We start from the raw sequence: 14,779 nt of genomic DNA on the forward strand, positions 1-14,779 counted from the left end.
CACTTACTTACAGTTAAAGGACACTGTGCTAAACCCGGCTTGCTGGCGGCTGTTTGAAACCTCTTCATATAAGACTTATTAAACATTTCACTACAGGCATGACAGACTAGCTATAACACTCGTTCACTGAAAGAACACTGTGGTGAAGCCAGATTACTTCTGGCGCCTTGGGAATGTCTTCGTATAAGGCTCTTCAAACACTTCATTATGCCTACAGAATGGCTATCACTTCCATATCCAGAAAGAACGTTCTGATGAAACCAGTGGCTCTTTATGAGCATTTCATTTATGTCTTATCAAACGTTTCTCTACAGCCGCAACATGATATCCATAACATTCATTCAAGGAAACCACACTATGTTGAAAAAGCTTGCTTGTAGCTGTTCAGGAACACTCTCACATAAGACATCAAATAGTTCTCTTGAGGCATGACAGAATACGTATAACATTCATTTTCTGAATGAACACTGTGGTGAAAACACCTTGCTTGCAGCTCTTTAGGGGAATCTTCAAATAAGTCCTATCAAACATTTCACTACGGGCATGATGGAATATCTATAACATTCACTCATTGAAAGAATGCTGTGGTGAAACCAACTTCCTTGTAGCTTTTAAGGAACATCTTCATGTAAGTCTTTTCTAGCATTTCAGTATGAGCCATAGAGAACAGCTATACTTTCTTAAAATGAAAAAACATTGTACTTAACTCAGCTTTCAGGTAGACTTATAGTAACATTTTCATGTAAGATTTATTGAACATTTCACAACATGTGCGACAGAATATCTATTACATTAATTCAATGAAAGATCACTATTGTGAAACCAGCTTGCTTGTATCTCTTTAGAAATACACTCATATAAGTCTTTTCTGACATTTCAGTGTATGCCATACAAAGTAACTATCACTTTATTACAATGAAAAGTCAGTGTGCTGATCCCAGCTTGCAGGTAGCTGTAGGAACATTTTCATATATGATATAAAACATTTCACTACAGCTATAGGAGACTATATATAAAGTTTATTAAATGAAAGAACACTGTGGTGTAACCAGATTGCTTGTAGCTATTTAGGAGTATCTTCATACAAGTCTTTTCAAACATTTCAGTGTATTCCATCCAGAATGGTTATCACTTCCATAAAATGAAAGAACAATGTTAAGAACCCAGCTGGAAAGTTGTCTTTTAGAAATATCTTTTTATAAGTCTTAACAAATATTGCGCTATGGTCATGACAGAATGATTTTAATATTCACTCAAGGAAAGAAGGATGAGCTGAACCCTTGTTTCCTAGTATCTGTTTAGGAAGAACTTCATAAAATACTTAAAAAATTACACTACAGACTTGAAAAATATCCATAAGATTCAGACACTAAAGGAACTCTGGTGAAACAAATGTGCTTACAGCTGTTTAGGGGCATATTCACATAAGACATTTCAAACATTTCAGCATATGCCCTACAGATGACCTATCAATTACTAACAGTGTGAGAACACTGTTCTAAGCCCAGTTTGCGGGTAGCTGTTTAGGAACATGTTCATATAAGACTTAACAAACATTTCATTGCATGCGGGACAGAATATATATAGCATTTGTTCACTGAGAGAAAACTGTGGTGAAACCATCTTACTTGCAGCCATTAAGGATCCTCTTCATATTAGTCATTATAACCATTTCAATATTTGCTGTTCTGATTGAATATGAGTTTCAAACAATGAAAGAAACACTGTGCTGAATCCAGCTTGCAAGTAAGTTTTAACTAACACTTCACTACAAGTGTCACAGAATATCTGCAATATTGTTTCACTGAAAGAACTCTGTGGTGAAAGCATCTTGAAGCTATTATTAGGAACATTTGTATTTGAGACATTTCTCACATTTCAGTATATGCCATAATGAATGGGTATCATTTTCCTACAATGAAAGAACACTGTGCTAAATAGAGCTCACAGATAGCTATCTAGGAACGTTTTTACATAAGACTCATCAAACATTTTACAATAGTCGTGACAGACTATACATAACATTCAGTCACTGAAAGAAAACTGTGGAGAAACAATCTTGCTTGTATATATTTAGAAACTTCTTCATGTTCACCATTTCAAGCGTTTCCATATAAGACATACTGAATGAATATCACTTTGAGACAATGATATAATGTGCTGAAGCCAGATTGCAGGCAGCTGTTTAGGAACCTTTTCATAAGAGACTTCTCATACATTTCACTACAAAGTATCTATTACATCCATTCAATGAAAGAACACTATTGTGAAGCCAGATTGCTGGTAGCTAATTAGGAACCTCTTGATATAAGGCTTTTCTAATATTTCAGTTTATGCCAAACAGAATGACTATCATTTTCTTAAAATGAAATAACACTGTGTTGAACTCATCTTGCAGGAAGCCATTTAGGGTTTCTTCATACAAAACACCAAACATGTCACTACTGCTCTGACAGAATCTCTGTAAGATTCCTTCACTGAGGAACACACTCTGGTGAAACCAGATTGCTCATAAGTTTTTAGGAATATCTTTATATAAGGCTATTCAAACACATCATATGCTATACAGAATGATGATCACTTCCATTAAATTAAACAACATTGTGATGCAACCAGCTGGCACATGCTATTTATGAACATTTTGTGTGTGTCTTATCAAACGTTTCTCTGCAGCCACAATGTGATAATTATTACATTCATTCAATGAAATACTGTGTTGAAAAAGCTTGCTTGTGGCTGTTTAGAAACATCTTCATGTAAGTGTTCATGCAAGTCTTATCAAACATTTCACTACAGGCATGACAGAATATCTATAACCTTCAATGTCTGTAAGAACACTGTTGTGAAACCATTTTGCTTGTAGCTACTTAGGGACATCTTCATAAAACTTATCCAGCATTTCACTACGGGTGTGATAGACTATCTACAACATCCATTCACTGAAAGAACATTGTCTTGAAAACACCCAGCAAGTAGCTCTTAAGGAACATCTTCACAGATGACATTTCAAACATTTCAGTATATGCCACATGGAACAGCTATCACTTTCTTACAATGAAAGAGCATTGTGCTTAATCAAGCCAACAGGTAGCTGTTTAGGGATATTTTCACATAAATCATATCAAACATTTGACTACAGATGTGACAATGTCTATAACATTTGTTATCTGAAAGAAAATTATGCAAAAACCATCTTCTTTTCACTGTTTAGGAACATCTGCACATAATACACTTCAAATACTTAAGTATATTCCACACAGAGCGACTATCATTTTCACAAAATGAAAGAACACATGCTGAATCCAGTTTATAGGTAGCTGTTTAGGAACATCATATATCAAATATTTCACCACAGATGTGACAATATCTAGAACATTCATTCACTGAAAGAACACTGTGAAGAAACCATCTTGCTTGTTAGCTGTTTAAGAATATAAATCAAAGGCTCTTCAAACATATCACTTTATGCCATACAGAATGGCTATCATCTCCATAGCCAGAAAAGAATACTGTGATGAACCCAGCTTGCAAGTAATTGTTTATTAATATCTTGCTCAAGTCTTATCAGACATTTGCCTACAGTCATGACAGGATATCTTTAATGTTTATTCAACGTAATAACACTATATTTAAAAAAATTTCCTTGTAGCTGTTTAGAAACATCTTCATGTGAGACTTATATTAAACATTCCTTTGCAGGAATGACAGAATCTCTAAACATTCACTCATTGAACGAACACAGGGATGAAAGCAGTTTTCTTGTAACTGTTGAGGAACATCTTCGTATAAAGCTTTTCAAGCATTTCAGTATATGGCATACAGCATGGCCATACCCTTCTTACGAGGAAAGAAGGTTGTGTTTAATAGCTTTCAGGTAGATTATTAGGAGTATTTTTATGTAAGACCTATTGAACATTTAACTACAGGCATGACAGAATATCTATTACATCCATTCAATGAAAGAACACTATGGTGAAAGTGGCTTGGTTTTACTGTTAAGGAAGATCTTCATTTCAGTCCTTTTCAGCATTTCAGTATATGCCATACTAAACGGCTGTCACTATCTTATGATGAAATTATTCTGTCCTGAACACATCTTGTTGGATTCTATTTAGGAACATCTTCATATAAGACCTCTCTAACATTTAAGTATATGCCATACAGAATGGCTCTCACTTACTTACAGTTAAAGGACACTGTGCTAAACCCGGCTTGCTGGCGGCTGTTTGAAACCTCTTCATATAAGACTTATTAAACATTTCACTACAGGCATGACAGACTAGCTATAACACTCGTTCACTGAAAGAACACTGTGGTGAAGCCAGATTACTTCTGGCGCCTTGGGAATGTCTTCGTATAAGGCTCTTCAAACACTTCATTATGCCTACAGAATGGCTATCACTTCCATATCCAGAAAGAACGTTCTGATGAAACCAGTGGCTCTTTATGAGCATTTCATTTATGTCTTATCAAACGTTTCTCTACAGCCGCAACATGATATCCATAACATTCATTCAAGGAAACCACACTATGTTGAAAAAGCTTGCTTGTAGCTGTTCAGGAACACTCTCACATAAGACATCAAATAGTTCTCTTGAGGCATGACAGAATACGTATAACATTCATTTTCTGAATGAACACTGTGGTGAAAACACCTTGCTTGCAGCTCTTTAGGGGAATCTTCAAATAAGTCCTATCAAACATTTCACTACGGGCATGATGGAATATCTATAACATTCACTCATTGAAAGAATGCTGTGGTGAAACCAACTTCCTTGTAGCTTTTAAGGAACATCTTCATGTAAGTCTTTTCTAGCATTTCAGTATGAGCCATAGAGAACAGCTATACTTTCTTAAAATGAAAAAACATTGTACTTAACTCAGCTTTCAGGTAGACTTATAGTAACATTTTCATGTAAGATTTATTGAACATTTCACAACATGTGCGACAGAATATCTATTACATTAATTCAATGAAAGATCACTATTGTGAAACCAGCTTGCTTGTATCTCTTTAGAAATACACTCATATAAGTCTTTTCTGACATTTCAGTGTATGCCATACAAAGTAACTATCACTTTATTACAATGAAAAGTCAGTGTGCTGATCCCAGCTTGCAGGTAGCTGTAGGAACATTTTCATATATGATATAAAACATTTCACTACAGCTATAGGAGACTATATATAAAGTTTATTAAATGAAAGAACACTGTGGTGTAACCAGATTGCTTGTAGCTATTTAGGAGTATCTTCATACAAGTCTTTTCAAACATTTCAGTGTATTCCATCCAGAATGGTTATCACTTCCATAAAATGAAAGAACAATGTTAAGAACCCAGCTGGAAAGTTGTCTTTTAGAAATATCTTTTTATAAGTCTTAACAAATATTGCGCTATGGTCATGACAGAATGATTTTAATATTCACTCAAGGAAAGAAGGATGAGCTGAACCCTTGTTTCCTAGTATCTGTTTAGGAAGAACTTCATAAAATACTTAAAAAATTACACTACAGACTTGAAAAATATCCATAAGATTCAGACACTAAAGGAACTCTGGTGAAACAAATGTGCTTACAGCTGTTTAGGGGCATATTCACATAAGACATTTCAAACATTTCAGCATATGCCCTACAGATGACCTATCAATTACTAACAGTGTGAGAACACTGTTCTAAGCCCAGTTTGCGGGTAGCTGTTTAGGAACATGTTCATATAAGACTTAACAAACATTTCATTGCATGCGGGACAGAATATATATAGCATTTGTTCACTGAGAGAAAACTGTGGTGAAACCATCTTACTTGCAGCCATTAAGGATCCTCTTCATATTAGTCATTATAACCATTTCAATATTTGCTGTTCTGATTGAATATGAGTTTCAAACAATGAAAGAAACACTGTGCTGAATCCAGCTTGCAAGTAAGTTTTAACTAACACTTCACTACAAGTGTCACAGAATATCTGCAATATTGTTTCACTGAAAGAACTCTGTGGTGAAAGCATCTTGAAGCTATTATTAGGAACATTTGTATTGGAGACATTTCTCACATTTCAGTATATGCCATAATGAATGGGTATCATTTTCCTACAATGAAAGAACACTGTGCTAAATAGAGCTCACAGATAGCTATCTAGGAACGTTTTTACATAAGACTCATCAAACATTTTACAATAGTCGTGACAGACTATACGTAACATTCAGTCACTGAAAGAAAACTGTGGAGAAACAATCTTGCTTGTATATATTTAGAAACTTCTTCATGTTCACCATTTCAAGCGTTTCCATATAAGACATACTGAATGAATATCACTTTGAGACAATGATATAATGTGCTGAAGCCAGATTGCAGGCAGCTGTTTAGGAACCTTTTCATAAGAGACTTATCATACATTTCACTACAAAGTATCTATTACATCCATTCAATGAAAGAACACTATTGTGAAGCCAGATTGCTGGTAGCTAATTAGGAACCTCTTGATATAAGGCTTTTCTAATATTTCAGTTTATGCCAAACAGAATGACTATCATTTTCTTAAAATGAAATAACACTGTGTTGAACTCATCTTGCAGGAAGCCATTTAGGGTTTCTTCATACAAAACACCAAACATGTCACTACTGCTCTGACAGAATCTCTGTAAGATTCCTTCACTGAGGAACACACTCTGGTGAAACCAGATTGCTCATAAGTTTTTAGGAATATCTTTATATAAGGCTATTCAAACACATCATATGCTATACAGAATGATGATCACTTCCATTAAATTAAACAACATTGTGATGCAACCAGCTGGCACATGCTATTTATGAACATTTTGTGTGTGTCTTATCAAACGTTTCTCTGCAGCCACAATGTGATAATTATTACATTCATTCAATGAAATACTGTGTTGAAAAAGCTTGCTTGTGGCTGTTTAGAAACATCTTCATGTAAGTGTTCATGCAAGTCTTATCAAACATTTCACTACAGGCATGACAGAATATCTATAACCTTCAATGTCTGTAAGAACACTGTTGTGAAACCATTTTGCTTGTAGCTACTTAGGGACATCTTCATAAAACTTATCCAGCATTTCACTACGGGTGTGATAGACTATCTACAACATCCATTCACTGAAAGAACATTGTCTTGAAAACACCCAGCAAGTAGCTCTTAAGGAACATCTTCACAGATGACATTTCAAACATTTCAGTATATGCCACATGGAACAGCTATCACTTTCTTACAATGAAAGAGCATTGTGCTTAATCAAGCCAACAGGTAGCTGTTTAGGGATATTTTCACATAAATCATATCAAACATTTGACTACAGATGTGACAATGTCTATAACATTTGTTATCTGAAAGAAAATTATGCAAAAACCATCTTCTTTTCACTGTTTAGGAACATCTGCACATAATACACTTCAAATACTTAAGTATATTCCACACAGAGCGACTATCATTTTCACAAAATGAAAGAACACATGCTGAATCCAGTTTATAGGTAGCTGTTTAGGAACATCATATATCAAATATTTCACCACAGATGTGACAATATCTAGAACATTCATTCACTGAAAGAACACTGTGAAGAAACCATCTTGCTTGTTAGCTGTTTAAGAATATAAATCAAAGGCTCTTCAAACATATCACTTTATGCCATACAGAATGGCTATCATCTCCATAGCCAGAAAAGAATACTGTGATGAACCCAGCTTGCAAGTAATTGTTTATTAATATCTTGCTCAAGTCTTATCAGACATTTGCCTACAGTCATGACAGGATATCTTTAATGTTTATTCAACGTAATAACACTATATTTAAAAAAATTTCCTTGTAGCTGTTTAGAAACATCTTCATGTGAGACTTATATTAAACATTCCTTTGCAGGAATGACAGAATCTCTAAACATTCACTCATTGAACGAACACAGGGATGAAAGCAGTTTTCTTGTAACTGTTGAGGAACATCTTCGTATAAAGCTTTTCAAGCATTTCAGTATATGGCATACAGCATGGCCATACCCTTCTTACGAGGAAAGAAGGTTGTGTTTAATAGCTTTCAGGTAGATTATTAGGAGTATTTTTATGTAAGACCTATTGAACATTTAACTACAGGCATGACAGAATATCTATTACATCCATTCAATGAAAGAACACTATGGTGAAAGTGGCTTGGTTTTACTGTTAAGGAAGATCTTCATTTCAGTCCTTTTCAGCATTTCAGTATATGCCATACTAAACGGCTGTCACTATCTTATGATGAAATTATTCTGTCCTGAACACATCTTGTTGGATTCTATTTAGGAACATCTTCATATAAGACCTCTCTAACATTTAAGTATATGCCATACAGAATGGCTCTCACTTACTTACAGTTAAAGGACACTGTGCTAAACCCGGCTTGCTGGCGGCTGTTTGAAACCTCTTCATATAAGACTTATTAAACATTTCACTACAGGCATGACAGACTAGCTATAACACTCGTTCACTGAAAGAACACTGTGGTGAAGCCAGATTACTTCTGGCGCCTTGGGAATGTCTTCGTATAAGGCTCTTCAAACACTTCATTATGCCTACAGAATGGCTATCACTTCCATATCCAGAAAGAACGTTCTGATGAAACCAGTGGCTCTTTATGAGCATTTCATTTATGTCTTATCAAACGTTTCTCTACAGCCGCAACATGATATCCATAACATTCATTCAAGGAAACCACACTATGTTGAAAAAGCTTGCTTGTAGCTGTTCAGGAACACTCTCACATAAGACATCAAATAGTTCTCTTGAGGCATGACAGAATACGTATAACATTCATTTTCTGAATGAACACTGTGGTGAAAACACCTTGCTTGCAGCTCTTTAGGGGAATCTTCAAATAAGTCCTATCAAACATTTCACTACGGGCATGATGGAATATCTATAACATTCACTCATTGAAAGAATGCTGTGGTGAAACCAACTTCCTTGTAGCTTTTAAGGAACATCTTCATGTAAGTCTTTTCTAGCATTTCAGTATGAGCCATAGAGAACAGCTATACTTTCTTAAAATGAAAAAACATTGTACTTAACTCAGCTTTCAGGTAGACTTATAGTAACATTTTCATGTAAGATTTATTGAACATTTCACAACATGTGCGACAGAATATCTATTACATTAATTCAATGAAAGATCACTATTGTGAAACCAGCTTGCTTGTATCTCTTTAGAAATACACTCATATAAGTCTTTTCTGACATTTCAGTGTATGCCATACAAAGTAACTATCACTTTATTACAATGAAAAGTCAGTGTGCTGATCCCAGCTTGCAGGTAGCTGTAGGAACATTTTCATATATGATATAAAACATTTCACTACAGCTATAGGAGACTATATATAAAGTTTATTAAATGAAAGAACACTGTGGTGTAACCAGATTGCTTGTAGCTATTTAGGAGTATCTTCATACAAGTCTTTTCAAACATTTCAGTGTATTCCATCCAGAATGGTTATCACTTCCATAAAATGAAAGAACAATGTTAAGAACCCAGCTGGAAAGTTGTCTTTTAGAAATATCTTTTTATAAGTCTTAACAAATATTGCGCTATGGTCATGACAGAATGATTTTAATATTCACTCAAGGAAAGAAGGATGAGCTGAACCCTTGTTTCCTAGTATCTGTTTAGGAAGAACTTCATAAAATACTTAAAAAATTACACTACAGACTTGAAAAATATCCATAAGATTCAGACACTAAAGGAACTCTGGTGAAACAAATGTGCTTACAGCTGTTTAGGGGCATATTCACATAAGACATTTCAAACATTTCAGCATATGCCCTACAGATGACCTATCAATTACTAACAGTGTGAGAACACTGTTCTAAGCCCAGTTTGCGGGTAGCTGTTTAGGAACATGTTCATATAAGACTTAACAAACATTTCATTGCATGCGGGACAGAATATATATAGCATTTGTTCACTGAGAGAAAACTGTGGTGAAACCATCTTACTTGCAGCCATTAAGGATCCTCTTCATATTAGTCATTATAACCATTTCAATATTTGCTGTTCTGATTGAATATGAGTTTCAAACAATGAAAGAAACACTGTGCTGAATCCAGCTTGCAAGTAAGTTTTAACTAACACTTCACTACAAGTGTCACAGAATATCTGCAATATTGTTTCACTGAAAGAACTCTGTGGTGAAAGCATCTTGAAGCTATTATTAGGAACATTTGTATTGGAGACATTTCTCACATTTCAGTATATGCCATAATGAATGGGTATCATTTTCCTACAATGAAAGAACACTGTGCTAAATAGAGCTCACAGATAGCTATCTAGGAACGTTTTTACATAAGACTCATCAAACATTTTACAATAGTCGTGACAGACTATACGTAACATTCAGTCACTGAAAGAAAACTGTGGAGAAACAATCTTGCTTGTATATATTTAGAAACTTCTTCATGTTCACCATTTCAAGCGTTTCCATATAAGACATACTGAATGAATATCACTTTGAGACAATGATATAATGTGCTGAAGCCAGATTGCAGGCAGCTGTTTAGGAACCTTTTCATAAGAGACTTATCATACATTTCACTACAAAGTATCTATTACATCCATTCAATGAAAGAACACTATTGTGAAGCCAGATTGCTGGTAGCTAATTAGGAACCTCTTGATATAAGGCTTTTCTAATATTTCAGTTTATGCCAAACAGAATGACTATCATTTTCTTAAAATGAAATAACACTGTGTTGAACTCATCTTGCAGGAAGCCATTTAGGGTTTCTTCATACAAAACACCAAACATGTCACTACTGCTCTGACAGAATCTCTGTAAGATTCCTTCACTGAGGAACACACTCTGGTGAAACCAGATTGCTCATAAGTTTTTAGGAATATCTTTATATAAGGCTATTCAAACACATCATATGCTATACAGAATGATGATCACTTCCATTAAATTAAACAACATTGTGATGCAACCAGCTGGCACATGCTATTTATGAACATTTTGTGTGTGTCTTATCAAACGTTTCTCTGCAGCCACAATGTGATAATTATTACATTCATTCAATGAAATACTGTGTTGAAAAAGCTTGCTTGTGGCTGTTTAGAAACATCTTCATGTAAGTGTTCATGCAAGTCTTATCAAACATTTCACTACAGGCATGACAGAATATCTATAACCTTCAATGTCTGTAAGAACACTGTTGTGAAACCATTTTGCTTGTAGCTACTTAGGGACATCTTCATAAAACTTATCCAGCATTTCACTACGGGTGTGATAGACTATCTACAACATCCATTCACTGAAAGAACATTGTCTTGAAAACACCCAGCAAGTAGCTCTTAAGGAACATCTTCACAGATGACATTTCAAACATTTCAGTATATGCCACATGGAACAGCTATCACTTTCTTACAATGAAAGAGCATTGTGCTTAATCAAGCCAACAGGTAGCTGTTTAGGGATATTTTCACATAAATCATATCAAACATTTGACTACAGATGTGACAATGTCTATAACATTTGTTATCTGAAAGAAAATTATGCAAAAACCATCTTCTTTTCACTGTTTAGGAACATCTGCACATAATACACTTCAAATACTTAAGTATATTCCACACAGAGCGACTATCATTTTCACAAAATGAAAGAACACATGCTGAATCCAGTTTATAGGTAGCTGTTTAGGAACATCATATATCAAATATTTCACCACAGATGTGACAATATCTAGAACATTCATTCACTGAAAGAACACTGTGAAGAAACCATCTTGCTTGTTAGCTGTTTAAGAATATAAATCAAAGGCTCTTCAAACATATCACTTTATGCCATACAGAATGGCTATCATCTCCATAGCCAGAAAAGAATACTGTGATGAACCCAGCTTGCAAGTAATTGTTTATTAATATTTTGCTCAAGTCTTATCAGACATTTGCCTACAGTCATGACAGGATATCTTTAATGTTTATTCAACGTAATAACACTATATTTAAAAAAATTTCCTTGTAGCTGTTTAGAAACATCTTCATGTGAGACTTATATTAAACATTCCTTTGCAGGAATGACAGAATCTCTAAACATTCACTCATTGAACGAACACAGGGATGAAAGCAGTTTTCTTGTAACTGTTGAGGAACATCTTCGTATAAAGCTTTTCAAGCATTTCAGTATATGGCATACAGCATGGCCATACCCTTCTTACGAGGAAAGAAGGTTGTGTTTAATAGCTTTCAGGTAGATTATTAGGAGTATTTTTATGTAAGACCTATTGAACATTTAACTACAGGCATGACAGAATATCTATTACATCCATTCAATGAAAGAACACTATGGTGAAAGTGGCTTGGTTTTACTGTTAAGGAAGATCTTCATTTCAGTCCTTTTCAGCATTTCAGTATATGCCATACTAAACGGCTGTCACTATCTTATGATGAAATTATTCTGTCCTGAACACATCTTGTTGGATTCTATTTAGGAACATCTTCATATAAGACCTGTCTAACATTTAAGTATATGCCATACAGAATGGCTCTCACTTACTTACAGTTAAAGGACACTGTGCTAAACCCGGCTTGCTGGCGGCTGTTTGAAACCTCTTCATATAAGACTTATTAAACATTTCACTACAGGCATGACAGACTAGCTATAACACTCGTTCACTGAAAGAACACTGTGGTGAAGCCAGATTACTTCTGGCGCCTTGGGAATGTCTTCGTATAAGGCTCTTCAAACACTTCATTATGCCTACAGAATGGCTATCACTTCCATATCCAGAAAGAACGTTCTGATGAAACCAGTGGCTCTTTATGAGCATTTCATTTATGTCTTATCAAACGTTTCTCTACAGCCGCAACATGATATCCATAACATTCATTCAAGGAAACCACACTATGTTGAAAAAGCTTGCTTGTAGCTGTTCAGGAACACTCTCACATAAGACATCAAATAGTTCTCTTGAGGCATGACAGAATACGTATAACATTCATTTTCTGAATGAACACTGTGGTGAAAACACCTTGCTTGCAGCTCTTTAGGGGAATCTTCAAATAAGTCCTATCAAACATTTCACTACGGGCATGATGGAATATCTATAACATTCACTCATTGAAAGAATGCTGTGGTGAAACCAACTTCCTTGTAGCTTTTAAGGAACATCTTCATGTAAGTCTTTTCTAGCATTTCAGTATGAGCCATAGAGAACAGCTATACTTTCTTAAAATGAAAAAACATTGTACTTAACTCAGCTTTCAGGTAGACTTATAGTAACATTTTCATGTAAGATTTATTGAACATTTCACAACATGTGCGACAGAATATCTATTACATTAATTCAATGAAAGATCACTATTGTGAAACCAGCTTGCTTGTATCTCTTTAGAAATACACTCATATAAGTCTTTTCTGACATTTCAGTGTATGCCATACAAAGTAACTATCACTTTATTACAATGAAAAGTCAGTGTGCTGATCCCAGCTTGCAGGTAGCTGTAGGAACATTTTCATATATGATATAAAACATTTCACTACAGCTATAGGAGACTATATATAAAGTTTATTAAATGAAAGAACACTGTGGTGTAACCAGATTGCTTGTAGCTATTTAGGAGTATCTTCATACAAGTCTTTTCAAACATTTCAGTGTATTCCATCCAGAATGGTTATCACTTCCATAAAATGAAAGAACAATGTTAAGAACCCAGCTGGAAAGTTGTCTTTTAGAAATATCTTTTTATAAGTCTTAACAAATATTGCGCTATGGTCATGACAGAATGATTTTAATATTCACTCAAGGAAAGAAGGATGAGCTGAACCCTTGTTTCCTAGTATCTGTTTAGGAAGAACTTCATAAAATACTTAAAAAATTACACTACAGACTTGAAAAATATCCATAAGATTCAGACACTAAAGGAACTCTGGTGAAACAAATGTGCTTACAGCTGTTTAGGGGCATATTCACATAAGACATTTCAAACATTTCAGCATATGCCCTACAGATGACCTATCAATTACTAACAGTGTGAGAACACTGTTCTAAGCCCAGTTTGCGGGTAGCTGTTTAGGAACATGTTCATATAAGACTTAACAAACATTTCATTGCATGCGGGACAGAATATATATAGCATTTGTTCACTGAGAGAAAACTGTGGTGAAACCATCTTACTTGCAGCCATTAAGGATCCTCTTCATATTAGTCATTATAACCATTTCAATATTTGCTGTTCTGATTGAATATGAGTTTCAAACAATGAAAGAAACACTGTGCTGAATCCAGCTTGCAAGTAAGTTTTAACTAACACTTCACTACAAGTGTCACAGAATATCTGCAATATTGTTTCACTGAAAGAACTCTGTGGTGAAAGCATCTTGAAGCTATTATTAGGAACATTTGTATTTGAGACATTTCTCACATTTCAGTATATGCCATAATGAATGGGTATCATTTTCCTACAATGAAAGAACACTGTGCTAAATAGAGCTCACAGATAGCTATCTAGGAACGTTTTTACATAAGACTCATCAAACATTTTACAATAGTCGTGACAGACTATACATAACATTCAGTCACTGAAAGAAAACTGTGGAGAAACAATCTTGCTTGTATATATTTAGAAACTTCTTCATGTTCACCATTTCAAGCGTTTCCATATAAGACATACTGAATGAATATCACTTTGAGACAATGATATAATGTGCTGAAGCCAGATTGCAGGCAGCTGTTTAGGAACCTTTTCATAAGAGACTTCTCATACATTTCACTACAAAGTATCTATTACATCCATTCAATGAAAGAAC

The sequence above is a fragment of the Equus asinus genome, chromosome 24 (genome assembly GCF_041296235.1).
Source record: "Equus asinus isolate D_3611 breed Donkey chromosome 24, EquAss-T2T_v2, whole genome shotgun sequence".
NCBI classification, from domain to species: Eukaryota; Metazoa; Chordata; class Mammalia; order Perissodactyla; family Equidae; genus Equus; species Equus asinus.